This window comes from Rhinolophus ferrumequinum, chromosome 25, assembly GCF_004115265.2.
Source record: "Rhinolophus ferrumequinum isolate MPI-CBG mRhiFer1 chromosome 25, mRhiFer1_v1.p, whole genome shotgun sequence".
Classification (NCBI taxonomy): domain Eukaryota; kingdom Metazoa; phylum Chordata; class Mammalia; order Chiroptera; family Rhinolophidae; genus Rhinolophus; species Rhinolophus ferrumequinum.
The window spans coordinates 18469829-18482672 of NC_046308.1; the positions used below are offsets into that span (position 1 = coordinate 18469829).

Here is a 12844-nt window from a genome sequence, read left to right on the forward strand (position 1 = left end):
GGGGAATATTGGGGAACAGTGTGTTTCTCCAGGGCCCATCAGCTCCAAGTCATTGTCCTTCAATCTAGCTGTGGAGGGCGCAGCTCACTGGCCCATGTGGGAATCGAGCCAGCAACCCTGTTGTTCAGAGCTCGCGCTCTAACCACCTGAGCCGTCCGGCCGCCCCTATGATCATTCTCTTAATGGGCCTGGCTCTTGGCACCTAACCCTCACTCCTGTATACATTTTATTTGCCTTCTCTGTGTAACTAGTCTCTTTGGAGGGCAGAAGCTGTGCCTTTCATTCTTGTGTCCCCTGCAGTTTAATGGAAACATTAAGTATTAGTTGCAGAGCCACATGCAATAGAAGGGGCTCACATCCTACGTGCCAAGATGGGTCGAGTTTAAACATTACGGTTTTGGACAGTTTTTTCCACCTCTCCCAATCATCCTACGCCCTCCCCCCCCCCCCCCCCCCCCCCCCCGCCCGGTTTTTTAGACATTAGCCTTTTACACCCAAACTTGAGTTTTTAACATAGAAGGGTCATTGAACATTTTGTTCAACAAGATTGTTAATGACTTATATCTTGATATATGAGTGGCCTGTGTTATGAATTAACCTAATCCTCGTCTCTCACTGGGAGGAAAGATTTATGTTGACATTCCCCCCCTACCTCCCTCCCGTTAGAGAAGCAGAACAAAACCTCAGCAGGCCTACGCCTTGTGTAGCCAGGACCATTCTGACCAGGCTGCCACAGGTTAGATAACATGCCGTTTGCTCTTTTCCTTCCCTACTCATGTTTGGCATAGAGACCATTCTGGCAAGGATTCTGGGGCTGCGAAGCTGGACTAATACCACAAAGAAGTTTAGGTAGAAGAAGAGGCTACGAGAGTTAAAGAGTAATTTCTGTGCTGTGTAATGGCTTGGAGACATTTTGAAGTTTGTCCTGGGGGATTGGTGGTTAAAACATGTTTCATGTCAACCTGAACTGTCTAAATAGTAATCTTGAGAAGTATGGCAGTGTTATTTTTTCCTCCTTCTGGAAAATCAGCTGAACTCCACACTTAAGTTGGAAAGTAGGCTTGACTTGCGGAGTATGTGAAAATCCACTCTCCTAGTTTCAAGGAGCAGGATGCCTCTTTCTGAGGGGCAGTTACAGAGCCACACTAGGTTTCTGCCCCCCCCTTTTTTTTTTTTGAAGGCGTTTGCTCGCCCTAAGAGAGCCAACTATTCAGAAAACTTAATCACAGGTTCTTCTTCCATTCAGACTTAATCTGGCCTTTCAGAGGCCCTTGCCCTCCCCTTCAGAGGTTGCCAGCGCCTGACCTGGGGCCACGGAGGTCTTCCTCTTTCTTCGTCTGCTTCTGTCTTCTTCGAAGGCCCAGAGGGCAGGAGCAAGTTTGAGTCTTTGGGGGAGGGGGTTGGGTTGAGTCTCTTACTCTCCAGTTGTGAAGTGTAAAGGAGAGCAACCAGCAGGGATTCCCTCTCCATAACTTACCATTGCTACCAGAAGCTTCTAATGTTTTCAGCCTCCTTCGCCCCTAATATAGAAATGACCAAATATAACAAATTTATTTCACTGAGGTTGTTCATTTGATGGACAATTGTGTCTTTTCAGGCCCTTAAATCACCGTCATGAAATTCTTTTTCATTTCTCCTTTTCTGTCTTCAATTCTCTAACTTCTTTAGAGACAGAAGTAGAAGGGCCTCAGGAAGTCTTTCTTCATGTAAATAAATATCTGCGTCTCTCCTCGCTTCTGTTTTCCTCTGACACTAAAAAAAAAGCAAGAGAAGAAATAGTATTCGTAGAAATCCTATCACTGCAAAAAGGATTAGCTCGACGTGATGGTAGCAGTGGCAGCTAAGGAAGAAAATTATGAGGCTCTTTGGTGTGCTCTCTTGTTCACTAGCTGTGTGGCAGTAAGGTGTCTGAAGTAAGTGCAAATTTATATTTATTGATTTTTAATTCAGGGGTGTATTTCAGTTTATAAAAAAAATTTCATGTTTACTCTTTTCTACTTGGCGGAGGACAAACACAGATAAAGTCTTGGCCTACTGAAAGCCATTGAAATATTGTTTGATTTTTGTTTCTAACACGGCACATTTTCTATCTGCAAAATGTGGTGAAGACAGATCCATTGATAAAAACAGATTGCATAAGTCTTTGGTTCATGAGTATTTACACTGGAAGAAATCACCGTGCCATGTTAGCTTTGCCCTTCCACATGGGATATAGTTCTGTGATCCAGTTTCAGGCCTGAACCCTTTGTGTGTGTACATCTAGCCCTACGAACCTCTCACCTGTTGCAGGAAATCATTTTGAGCAAAATGATACCTTCTTTGAGGGGCTGAGCGTTTTCTCAACAGAGAGCTGGAGCAAGGACATACAGATGTGTCCACCTGCCTGGGCCTGACTTCTGTGAAAACCCGCTAAAAAAACAACAGATGGACAGTTCTATTTTGGAAGAGGAGAGAGACCCAGCACTTTTATACAAGTACATCAAGCCATTTAGTAGCGGCCAGAAAGTAAGTGAAGAATGAAGACCAAGCTTTTAGCCCCTCGCCTTTTTGTTCCTAGACCTTCATCGTTTTTGCCCATTAGTAGATAAGGAACTTCAACCTGGGAGCTGGAAGACCTGGCTTCTAGGTGATGAGCTGGGTGACGTGGGGCAAGTCTCTTAACATCCCAAGGTCAGAATGGAGTGGAACTTGATTTGATTCTCTAGCAGTCTCTTCCCTCTGAGTCTTGTAGGATTCCCCGGGCCCAGTGCTGCATTTGGGGTCAGAGGTCTCAAATGTGAAAGGGACTATTTGAGATATCCATCGGGGGCAGTGAAGTCCATTGACTCTTGTGTCTTTCACCTGGAAAAATGACGGCAGCTTTTATCCAAATTAAGGGGTACCTTTGGATTCCGCTATTTTGATTCTATGGACAAGTGGTAGGTCCCCTCTTCTGTATGGCTGATGTTGCCCTGTTGGGAAGCCGTCATTTTAGATAAGGATTCAGAGATTTTTCTCCCAAGCAATGATCGTATTTGTACTGAAATCGTGCGTAAAGCTGGTACTTGCCGTTTTATCACAAACGGCTGTTTCTATTTCCGTAGCTCTGGGCGTTATCTGGACATCCATCAGGTATGCCAAAAGATTTGACTAGCACTCAAAAAGGCAACTTCATGAAGTCCTATCTTATATTTTCTTCTTTCCCCTGCTTTCCCCCAGATTGAACAACACAAAACGACCAGGTTTTATGTCCCACTGGGCAGCTGCTGCCAGTCTGATGTTTTTCTCTCCCCTTCCTCCTCCTCCTGTCCGCCTCCCCCAGAAACCCCCTCCCACCCCATTCTTGCTCTGCTCTGAGGGGAGCTGTACCTTTGTGGTTCTTCTGCAGCTGCCGGACTTTGATGGGGGCATGCTTGCTGCCTCTACACTTGCTTCCCGTAGCAACCGGTTCTTTGAAGATGACCTCTTGCTGTTTGCCTGTTGTCTCTCATGTTGGATTATAGATGAGAGATTTACCAGGCTGAGGGTAGGGGCCTGTTGTTAGCACATTTCTTTTAGGGTTCCCAGCGTCCCACAGCCTGTGTTTTCTCTTTCCAGAATATGAGGTTTGGAGAATATGAGGTTTGGGGAGGGGATGGATATTTGTGCTGAAGCAAACACAGTTTGAAGTGTATAGAACTGCCCAAGTTGTGAGACAGTTTGGAACTAGATGCTATAGAGATTCGTTATTGAAGCTATTTGATTTACTGCTTATTTTTATTATAATGTGATTAACACACATAGGAGTTGGGGAGGGCACCATTTGCTCTTTTCTCTGCTCCTCAAGTGTTTTTTGGCACCAAACTTGCTTCCTGATGTAATCTGAGCTCTGGGATTTGCCAAATTACCTAAATCTCCACACATTTGAACACCCCTATGTTCCCCCAAAGCATGAGGTTTTTTCTCTCTCTTTTAAAAGCAGCAGGATCCCTGATGTGTGGCCCCCAGCCTGCGTGGACGGCTCCTGGTGTGCAGTGCACAGCTAGTGTGTGGATTTCTGTTTAGCTCAGTGGACTTGCCTTGGACAAGGTGGGGACAAGGATGGGACAGCAAAGTTTCCGAAAGAACCCTGGACTAAAACAAAAATGAGTCATTTCCCCCCCGACCCAAGTGGCAAAGACTAAAATGATATCAGCACCCATTTTAGTAAAAAGGCAAAGAAAATAGATGCTTTTAGGCACTGCTAGTGGGAGGTTGCTTATTGCAGTACCTTTATCAGTTTCTCTTCTAGGAATTTAGCCTTAAATCTTCAGGGATGCATACCAAGGTTTTTGTGTGAGGATGTTCACTAACATGTTATTAATGATAGAAAATTGACAACAGTGAGAATATCTAACAGTCAAGGCTGGTTAAGCGATAGTACTTTTTTTCATATAGTACGGTACGATGAGGACATTAAAATTGTTTGAGACTATTTAATATCAAGGAAAAATGCTCTAAGTGAACAAAGCAGTATATAATGCAATATGTCATATGATACTAATTTTGTTTAATTAAAAAAAATGAGAAAAAAATGTGTGGCATGTGTAGAAAAAAAAGACTATAATGAAATTCTAAATTCTACCTCCCAGTTTTTTCTCTGGCAATGAGATTTTGGGGTGCGTACATTAATTTTCTTCATATTCTAAGTTCTTCAATGAACAGGTAGGTATTGCTGAGAAGGTTGTTTTTTCTTTTCATTCCCTACCCCTAAAAGAGTACATTGAGGATATTTTCATTTAAAGCTTAGTATTTTTAAGTAAGAGAACTAAAAAAAAAAAAAAAAATGCTTCTGTTCTTTGCTTTTTTTGTCATTAGAATGTCCTTGTAGGTTTTTTTTAATTTAATTAATGCCACCATCATCTTTGTATGAGAGAAATGGCTTTGCAGCTTTAGCAAGTTGTAGTTTTATCCAAAAGGAAGTTCTGTCTCTTAGCAGGGAGTCAATAAAATCATATACCATTTTTTGTAATCATGCAGTAATGCTTGCTTTCCAAATGACTTCCTAGAGAATGGGTACTGGTGTTTGGATCTGTTGGTTTTGGCACAGCCCAGCTGGACTGTCCATTTGCTAAAGCTGGATGGATGGCACTGGGCTTTGGGAGCCTTGCTGCTCGTTGGTAGTTAAGTCACTTGTTAGGGACCCTATCTTTATTTGGAAATATTTGTGATTTGGGAAGAATGACACGTGTTAGTAGATGATGGTTCTATGAGCAGGTTGTCTAGGGGCATCCGAGTGGTGGGAGAGGATTTTGGGGACTGGAGAGTGGGTTTCATTTGTGTTTGTCAGTAGCAGGTGATGGCTGCTGAGGGTAGAAAGGTCTGTACCGTCTGTTGATGCAAACTTGACTATGAGGTTGGCTGAGTTAGAGGGATCAGTAGCTATGAAATCATGAGCTGACAAACCTTCTGTTTCTTCAGCCCTCACTGTCACCCATTACTTGGGGAATGCAGAAGGCTGGGAGGAAGATAAATATAGCAGTCATTTCCTAGGAAGGCACTGAGAGGTCCATCCAGAATGCTGAAATGTGGGTACAACTAGTTTCTGTTGGGTTCATCATGTGGGAGGGACTAGTAAGGTTAGGGTTGGCTCTCTTGAGATGGTTCAGTTCAGTTTTTTTGACACTCTTCTATTTTGAATACACAGGTGCATGTGGGAATCCACAGGTGTCGAGATGTAATCTTCTTTCAATTGGTATCCTATTATCAACCATATATTATTGAATAATAGTACATTGTATGGATACCACATTTTATTCATTCGTTCATTGATGATCATTTGAGTTGTTTCCTCTCTGGTTATGCTGTTATGAACAGTCACATACAAGTCTTTGTGTGGACATGTTTTCATTTCTCTTGGGTATAAACCTGTGAGTGGAATTGCTAGGTCATAAGGTAACTATGTTTCATGTTTTGAATAACTACCAGATTGTTTTCCAAAGTGATTGCACCATTTTACATTGGAACTTTTATTTCTCCACAGCCTTATCAACACTTGCTGTCTGTCTTTGATTGTGGTCATCCTAGTAGGTCTGAAGCGGTATCTCGTAGGGTTTTTGATTTGCATTTCCCTCCTGGCTAATGATGTTGAACATCTTTCCATGTGCTTATTGGCCATTTGTATATTTTCTTTGGAGAAATGTCTACTCAGATCTTTTATCCATTTAAATTGGGTTATTCTTTGTATTGTTGAATTGTAAGAGTTCTTAACGCTCTTAAAATGTTAACCACCACAACGAGAATTTCTTTATGTGGGTTATATCTACCCATATTTGCCATGTGAGAAATTAAAACAAACTTTTAAAATATTTAATTTTTAAATACATTTAAAAACAATAGCAAACCCATTACATGTTAAAATAACACTTTTTATGAAACTTTTATTTTGGAAAATATAGTGCAAAGAGTGGCCTTGTTTTATATATTTTTTACTTTTTTAAGTGTGTTTTTCTAGAACCTATTAGCTCCAAGTCAAGTATGTAGTTGTTTCAATCTAGTTGTGGAGGTTGCAGCTCACAGTGGCCCATGTGAGGTTCGAACCGGCAACCTTGTTGTTAAGAGCACCGCGCTCTAACCAACTGAGCTAACCAGCCACCCCTTATAGTTTGTTTAAATCTCTTTAATATCTAGCTTAATAGAAGACAGTTGGATTCTCACATCTACTTCTGTACCCAGTCTGTTGAGATATGCTTTGATTGAAGTATATGAAAAAAATCTGGCCTTACAAATATGCAGTTGGAAAAGGGAGGACTATTTTATTAGCGTCTTAAGATCATTGTGGACACTCTTTGATACCGTATAAAAACTCAACAAGAGGTAGTTTCTTAAAGGTTAGTTGTAATGTGGAATCTGAAACCATATGGATGAACTCTTCATATTATTTTACATTGAAATCCATTGGTCTCTCTTGCACTTTGAATGGATCTTTTATTAATAAATGATTTTGCATTATGCCTTTGTCATTTAGACAATACTGATACACTGAGTCAGGCAGCTCTTCTAAATGCTGACACATTTCATTATACACTATTAAAAAATCAGTTTTCCTAATACCCTCATCTATCTCAATAGAAAAGTCTTTAAATATTAGGATTCTGTCAAGCTCCTGGTGATAGATATAAATTTCCCAAAGTTCTAATTTTGCTCAAAAGCTCAATTTTTATCATTGGCAGCAAATATTGTCAATTGTTTTCTTTGAAGTGACATGCTCGCTTCATTCAGTTTTGAAAAAATGTCTGCCCTATACCCATCTATGTAATCATACTTGGTCATTTTTTTTTTGTTTAAGTAAAAATGGTGTTCCATAAAAAATGGCTAGTTTAGCTTGCAACTCACAATTACATGAGTACTTGATCTTGAAGCAACGTCTTACTTTGGTATGCAATGGAAGTGCTCTTTGCATACTTCCCATTTTGTCACATAGAATATTAAAAAGCATGTACTCAGGTGTTGAAAGCTAATACAATTAGCAGTTATTACTTCATCAGTATTCTTCATCAATATTGCTTCATCAACGTTCTTGAGGAAACTTCCGTGTTTTTTTAAATTGCAAGTATACAATCATCAAGAGTGTGTAGTTTGATGCCACTGCCTTGGTTCATGCAACAGTTTTCTCACCATTGCTGTCACACCACCCGTGTACATGTCAGCACGTTGTAAAAGGCAGATAATGTCTTCGTATTATTACAAAAACAGTTTGGTCCTCACAGTTTCCCTGAAAATGTTTTAAGTATCCTTCCCCCTCTCTCCCCTCCAAGGGGCTTCCAGGTGGACTTGGAGAACGGCTGGGTTAGATGACATTTCATGGAAATTGGAATAAAGTTTTGAAGGCCTTTGCCTCTCTGTTATCCGAGAATGTTAGCATAAACTTGCATGATGATAGAGACGATACAGAATATAGTACAATGTGCGTTCTAGTTGCGTCATTCTTCCCAGTCTTCAAAATCACAAAGCTATCACCACTGAGGCTCTTTTGAAAATAAAATGCTTTCCCATTTTCTTCTTCCTTTTTTTTCCTTCCAAGAAAAGGACCCTCTTCACCCACTTTTGCCAAATGTGTTGTTTCCCTTATTTCATGGTTTGAGTTTGAAAAAACAGTGGCCCATGTATCTGTGTCTCAGGGCACTCCTTACTCTGAAAACCCTAGACTGGTTTCTAGTTCCAGCCCAGGGCCAGTGGCTGGCAGTGACCTGATCTTTGCCATGTAAATCCTCACTGAATGGCAGGTGACTCAAACATAGCAGTCCATGGACTTGTAAGGTGAGCCCTGTTTCCCAGCCAATTATGATTCCATCTAAAGCCATAGCTGGGCCATTAATGTATTTTGGGCCTCGTCCTCTTTTATATCTTGCCAAACTCTGAGAGTCTACTGTATAGCTACTGGCAACAGGCCTCTGCCAAAAACAGTCTATGAATGTGTCATTTTACACCTCATTTTTCCTTGTTTCCCCCTGTGATGGCACCTTGGCTGTGTTTCTCTCCTACATCTTTCCACCCACTTGCAAAAAATTATTCATTTTTATTCCTGCATCGTGATGTAGACTTTTGGCTTCTGTAGTTTATTGTGGAAGAGATGCTGAAGATTAAAAATGCTAATATCTTCTTACAGGGTTCTCAACAACCAGTGGCTCTCCTAAGGGCCCCTCTTACGGGTTGAATTGTGTCCTCCCCAAATTCATGTTGAAGTCCTAACCCACAGAGAGTGGGATGTGACCTCATTTGGAGATAGGATCTTGACAGAGGTAGTGAAGTTAAAATGAGATCATTAGGGTGGGTCCTGATCAAATATGACTGGTGTCCTTATAAAATGGGAAAATGTGGACACACACACACACACACACACACACGGAGAATACCGTGTGAAGATGGGAGGCAGTGATAAGGGTCATGATTCTATAAACCAAGGATTCCAAGGATTGCTAGCAACCCACCGGAAGCTGGGGGAGAGGCATGGAACAGATTCTCCTGTAGCCCTCAGGTACCTTGATCTCTGACTTCTAGCCTAAACTGTGAGGTGATAAATTTCTGTTGTTTAAGCCATCCAGTTTGTGGCACTTTGTTAAGGCAGCCCTGGGAAACTAACGATGGTCTCAAGGCTGACTGTGATCTCTTATGGCCCCGTGGTTCCTATTATTCACCTTGAATCCTAGTTCTACAGGTGCACTGGATGTCTCTCAGGGTGACATGGGCCCCCACCGTATGAGAGTCCTGCAGTGTTCCGTAATGCTCACAGAATGAGAAATGCAAGGTTGAGAGCAATGTCTTCTGGAAGGATGGAGAGATGGTGTCAGACCCAGAGACAGGCGGCTCCATGGACCTGCTCTCATTCCTTCTTCCGCTGTTTCTCTTCCCTCCATCGATTGGAGATGTTGAAATCTGACTGGCCTCCACTTGCTCCCCTTTCCTGCGGGGCAAGGAGCATCGAGCCAGAATGTAGATATATTTGGCTTTATTTTCTCCAAGTGCTTTCTCCATGGGACCCTCCTGCGGGTTCCCAGCTGACCGCCTATTTGCACCACACAGCTAGGAGAAGTGGCCAAGAAAAGCGAGCTGCTGGAATGCTCAGGGCCCCGAAACATTACCCTTCGTGGTAGTTTGGTTCTTGCCAGGATGTCCTTGTAAAACTTTTATGAAGATGTTGTTGTACTTGCATTGGAGGTTGAAAATTGCTGTTAACTTTGCTAAGTCCCGTGTCCCCCAGGAATGTGGGATGCTAAGGAAATGCCTCTGGCCCTCCCTTCTGGATGGGCACTCCACTGTAGCAGCTGCCTGGGCAGAAAGTTGAGCTGGATGGATGGATTAAGGGACATCAGCTAGGCCTTTGTTTAAAAATATTTAAAATATGTTTGAACCTCCCTTTATCAACAAAGAACAGTTCCTTTCAGCAAAGAGAGTTTTTCATTTCCATGTTTTTTTGAGATTTTGTTTGGTTCTTTTGTATATTCGTGACTTCAGGAAAGTGTCCCCATTCACATTTTGGAAACCTAGTACAAAAGACGCTGCATAGTTGTGTTCTATTTTGCTTAAGGGAAAAGAGCAGTTGACTTCTATTGGAACATAATGTTTAGGAAGATAATCTTCTCTGGCTTGAGTTAATTTTTTCTCGTGCTCAGCTTTGATGATTAAAAAAAAAGAACATGTTTGAGAATGTATGTATTTAAAACTTCTTTGGAATTAAGAGTTAATGGAATTATATTAGTAATGAGAATGAGCTTTGGAAGTTACAAAGACGTAAAAATAAAAGGTTCCTACATCAGGGTCTGCTGGTCTTAGAACCAGGAGTATTAACCCACTCAAAAGTCCTTGACTCTTAGGTATTTTTAGTCAAATGTCAGAATAAGGTAGCATTTTCCTAAAATAAGATCCAGGGTTTTCCTTGCCTTCCTCTCTGATGATCACAGTATTGTGTATTAGGTTTCTGCTTAACTTCAGATCTTCTTTGGGCATTTGCCCAGTGTTATTAGAAACCTGAGACACTTCTCTACATACGTGCAAGAAGGGCCAGCAGATTGCACAACTCCAGGGGCCCCATTCATCTTAGAGTGCGTGGATTAGCTCAGGGTGTGAGGGGTATAGGCCTGCACGCAGGTGCTAACAGGCCAGCCAGGCATGGTGGGTGGAGGTCCCTCCTTCCCAGGTTGATTAATACATAATTATTTTTAGAAACCCACCCTAGCCATAACCCCTGCTATTCTGTGTCCTTAACCCAAATCACTCATCTTGAGGAGTATTTGGCCAACTCTGGGTTATGGCTTTGCCCTCCAGCCGCTAGTTCAGCCACAGCTTGACAGGGGTGAGGCCACAGCCTGTGAAAGATCAATCTGGAGAATTATTAGTTGTCTCTTAAGGTTGCTTTAAAATTACTTGAGGGCCAACCCTGGAGTTTAAGAAAAGAGTGTGCTTGTATTTCTTCATTTTATACCTTTTTCTTACAAGTATTCCTGACCTTCAGTTGGTTCTGGAGGCTGGAACGTGAGTGAAAAAGAGGGACGGGGCTTTGGATAAACATTCTAGAATATTTCAAAACTTTCAGGCTTTGGATTGGGGTTAGTGGGGTGCCACTGGTGACCGAGGTTCCACTCTATCCTGAAAGGATATTTCTCTCCAGCCAGTCAGGTGTCAGTCGTTAATAGGACATATAACAAATGGCACTTAAAGCCTGTTAGGTTGGATCCTCTGAACTTGCCTTTTTTGTAAGTTTGAAATGGTTGAATACTGGCAGTTTCCATGGGCTTACCTGGAGTTCTCTGCAGAGGCTTCCGAACAGCAGGAAGCTGGGACCCACAAGTGTACTGGGTTGGGATTCTTGCCTCGGCACTTGTGTGTGACATTGGGGAGGTCACCCACCCTCATTGTACTGCAGTTTACTGCTCTGAAAATGGGGGTGATTGTGGTGCCACATTGTAGGGTTGTTTTAACGATTAAATCTGTACAGGTATATAAAGTACCTAGAGAAGGGCCTGGCACACAGTACTCTCTGTGCTGCTGTTATATTGTTTAGTCATTCTCACGACACCATCCCAATTTCTGCCACATCTGTGTGCCATATATTTAATTGTTTATTTAATATTTTTGTTTAAAGTGACTACAGTTCTCAAAAGGGAAGAACTTGTTTTGTTGATTCTTGGATGCTTTTTTTTTTTTGGTATCTTATCATCTCCGAAATTGCAGTGTCTTAAAATCCAGAACATATTCTAGAATAATGTTTTTCCTTGTCCACTCAAAGATGTTATGGTTGATGGTGTCTTAGAATTGGTGAAAAATGGTATTTTTGGAAGGAAATTTTATCATATCAAGAATTTTTGCTGGGTATCTTTTCTAATTCAGTAAGAAAAAAATAAATGTCTGTTGTTTTAGAAGTCCACCTGCGTACCACCTAGAATTCTCTGTGGATTGGCAGTGGTTCGTGGCCCGTATTTTGGGAAGCACTAAGCACTGTGGATGGTTTTCAGATCACGTTTTGTGGAGCGGCTTCCGGGCCCCTCCCAGGAACAAGGAGGCTCAAGGAGTAGCTTCGGGTCCTCTTCACCCAGCGCAATCCTGCTTTTTGTCCATCTCGTGTATTGGAGTTTTACTTCAGGCTTGGTTTATAGAAAGGGCTTCTAATACTAAGCATGGCTTGAAAACCAACCATCAGCCATCCTTCCGTTTGCCCCACTGACAGCCTGCTGAGGTCCCACAGGGTGGGCAGGATGGGGGTGCAGAGTCTCTCCATCCCACGTTGGCACACCTGGCTGATGGCAGGAGGCTCTGTCCGCTGTAGGGCTATTGAGTAGCACAGGGGGGGCTGGAGATGGGGGTGGTTGGTTGGCAAATGGTGCCGTTACGGAGGGAGTGTGTTCTTTTCAGGCTTCTTTCTGGGATGGAAGTGAGCCGATAAAGGGATGTGTGAGGCTTGTCCCAAAATAGAAGGGACTGGATGGGTCTGCAGTGCAGATAAGGTAGGGAGTGGCGATGGATAGTTCCTGCTAAGAATACCTGTGGGCCTTCCTGTTAGATGGAAATGTCTGATGTCATTTCTGAGATTTTCTGAACAGCCTTGTAATTTCTTTTTCCTTGATTTTTTTTGTTTTTAAGTATTATTTTTTAAGTAGCAGCTTCTTACATTGGGTGAAACCCTGAGCTTCCTAGAAACAAAGGGACCTCCTGATTTTTCTTCCCTTCCCTTTGCTGGGGTTGGTGTTTTCCGTGACCGAGAGTGCAGTGTGGAGAATTTGGGGAAACCATTTTTTCCCTTTTCTCCTATAGGAAGGGAGGCTTGTCTACGAAGCAAGCAAGCGGACTATCTTCCCATCCTTTGAAGTCACCTGGTCTGAGAGTTTCCTTGCTAACTTCTTGAACCTTGAGC

The 12844-nt window shown here is 42.3% G+C and overlaps 1 protein-coding gene across 3 annotated transcripts in view; it reads left to right on the forward strand.

Annotated features, from left to right (window-relative positions):
* ZNRF3 (zinc and ring finger 3) overlaps positions 1-12844 on the forward strand; it is a 136551-nt gene that overhangs the window by 43826 nt on the left and 79881 nt on the right. The gene's annotated exons all lie outside the window — the stretch shown is intronic.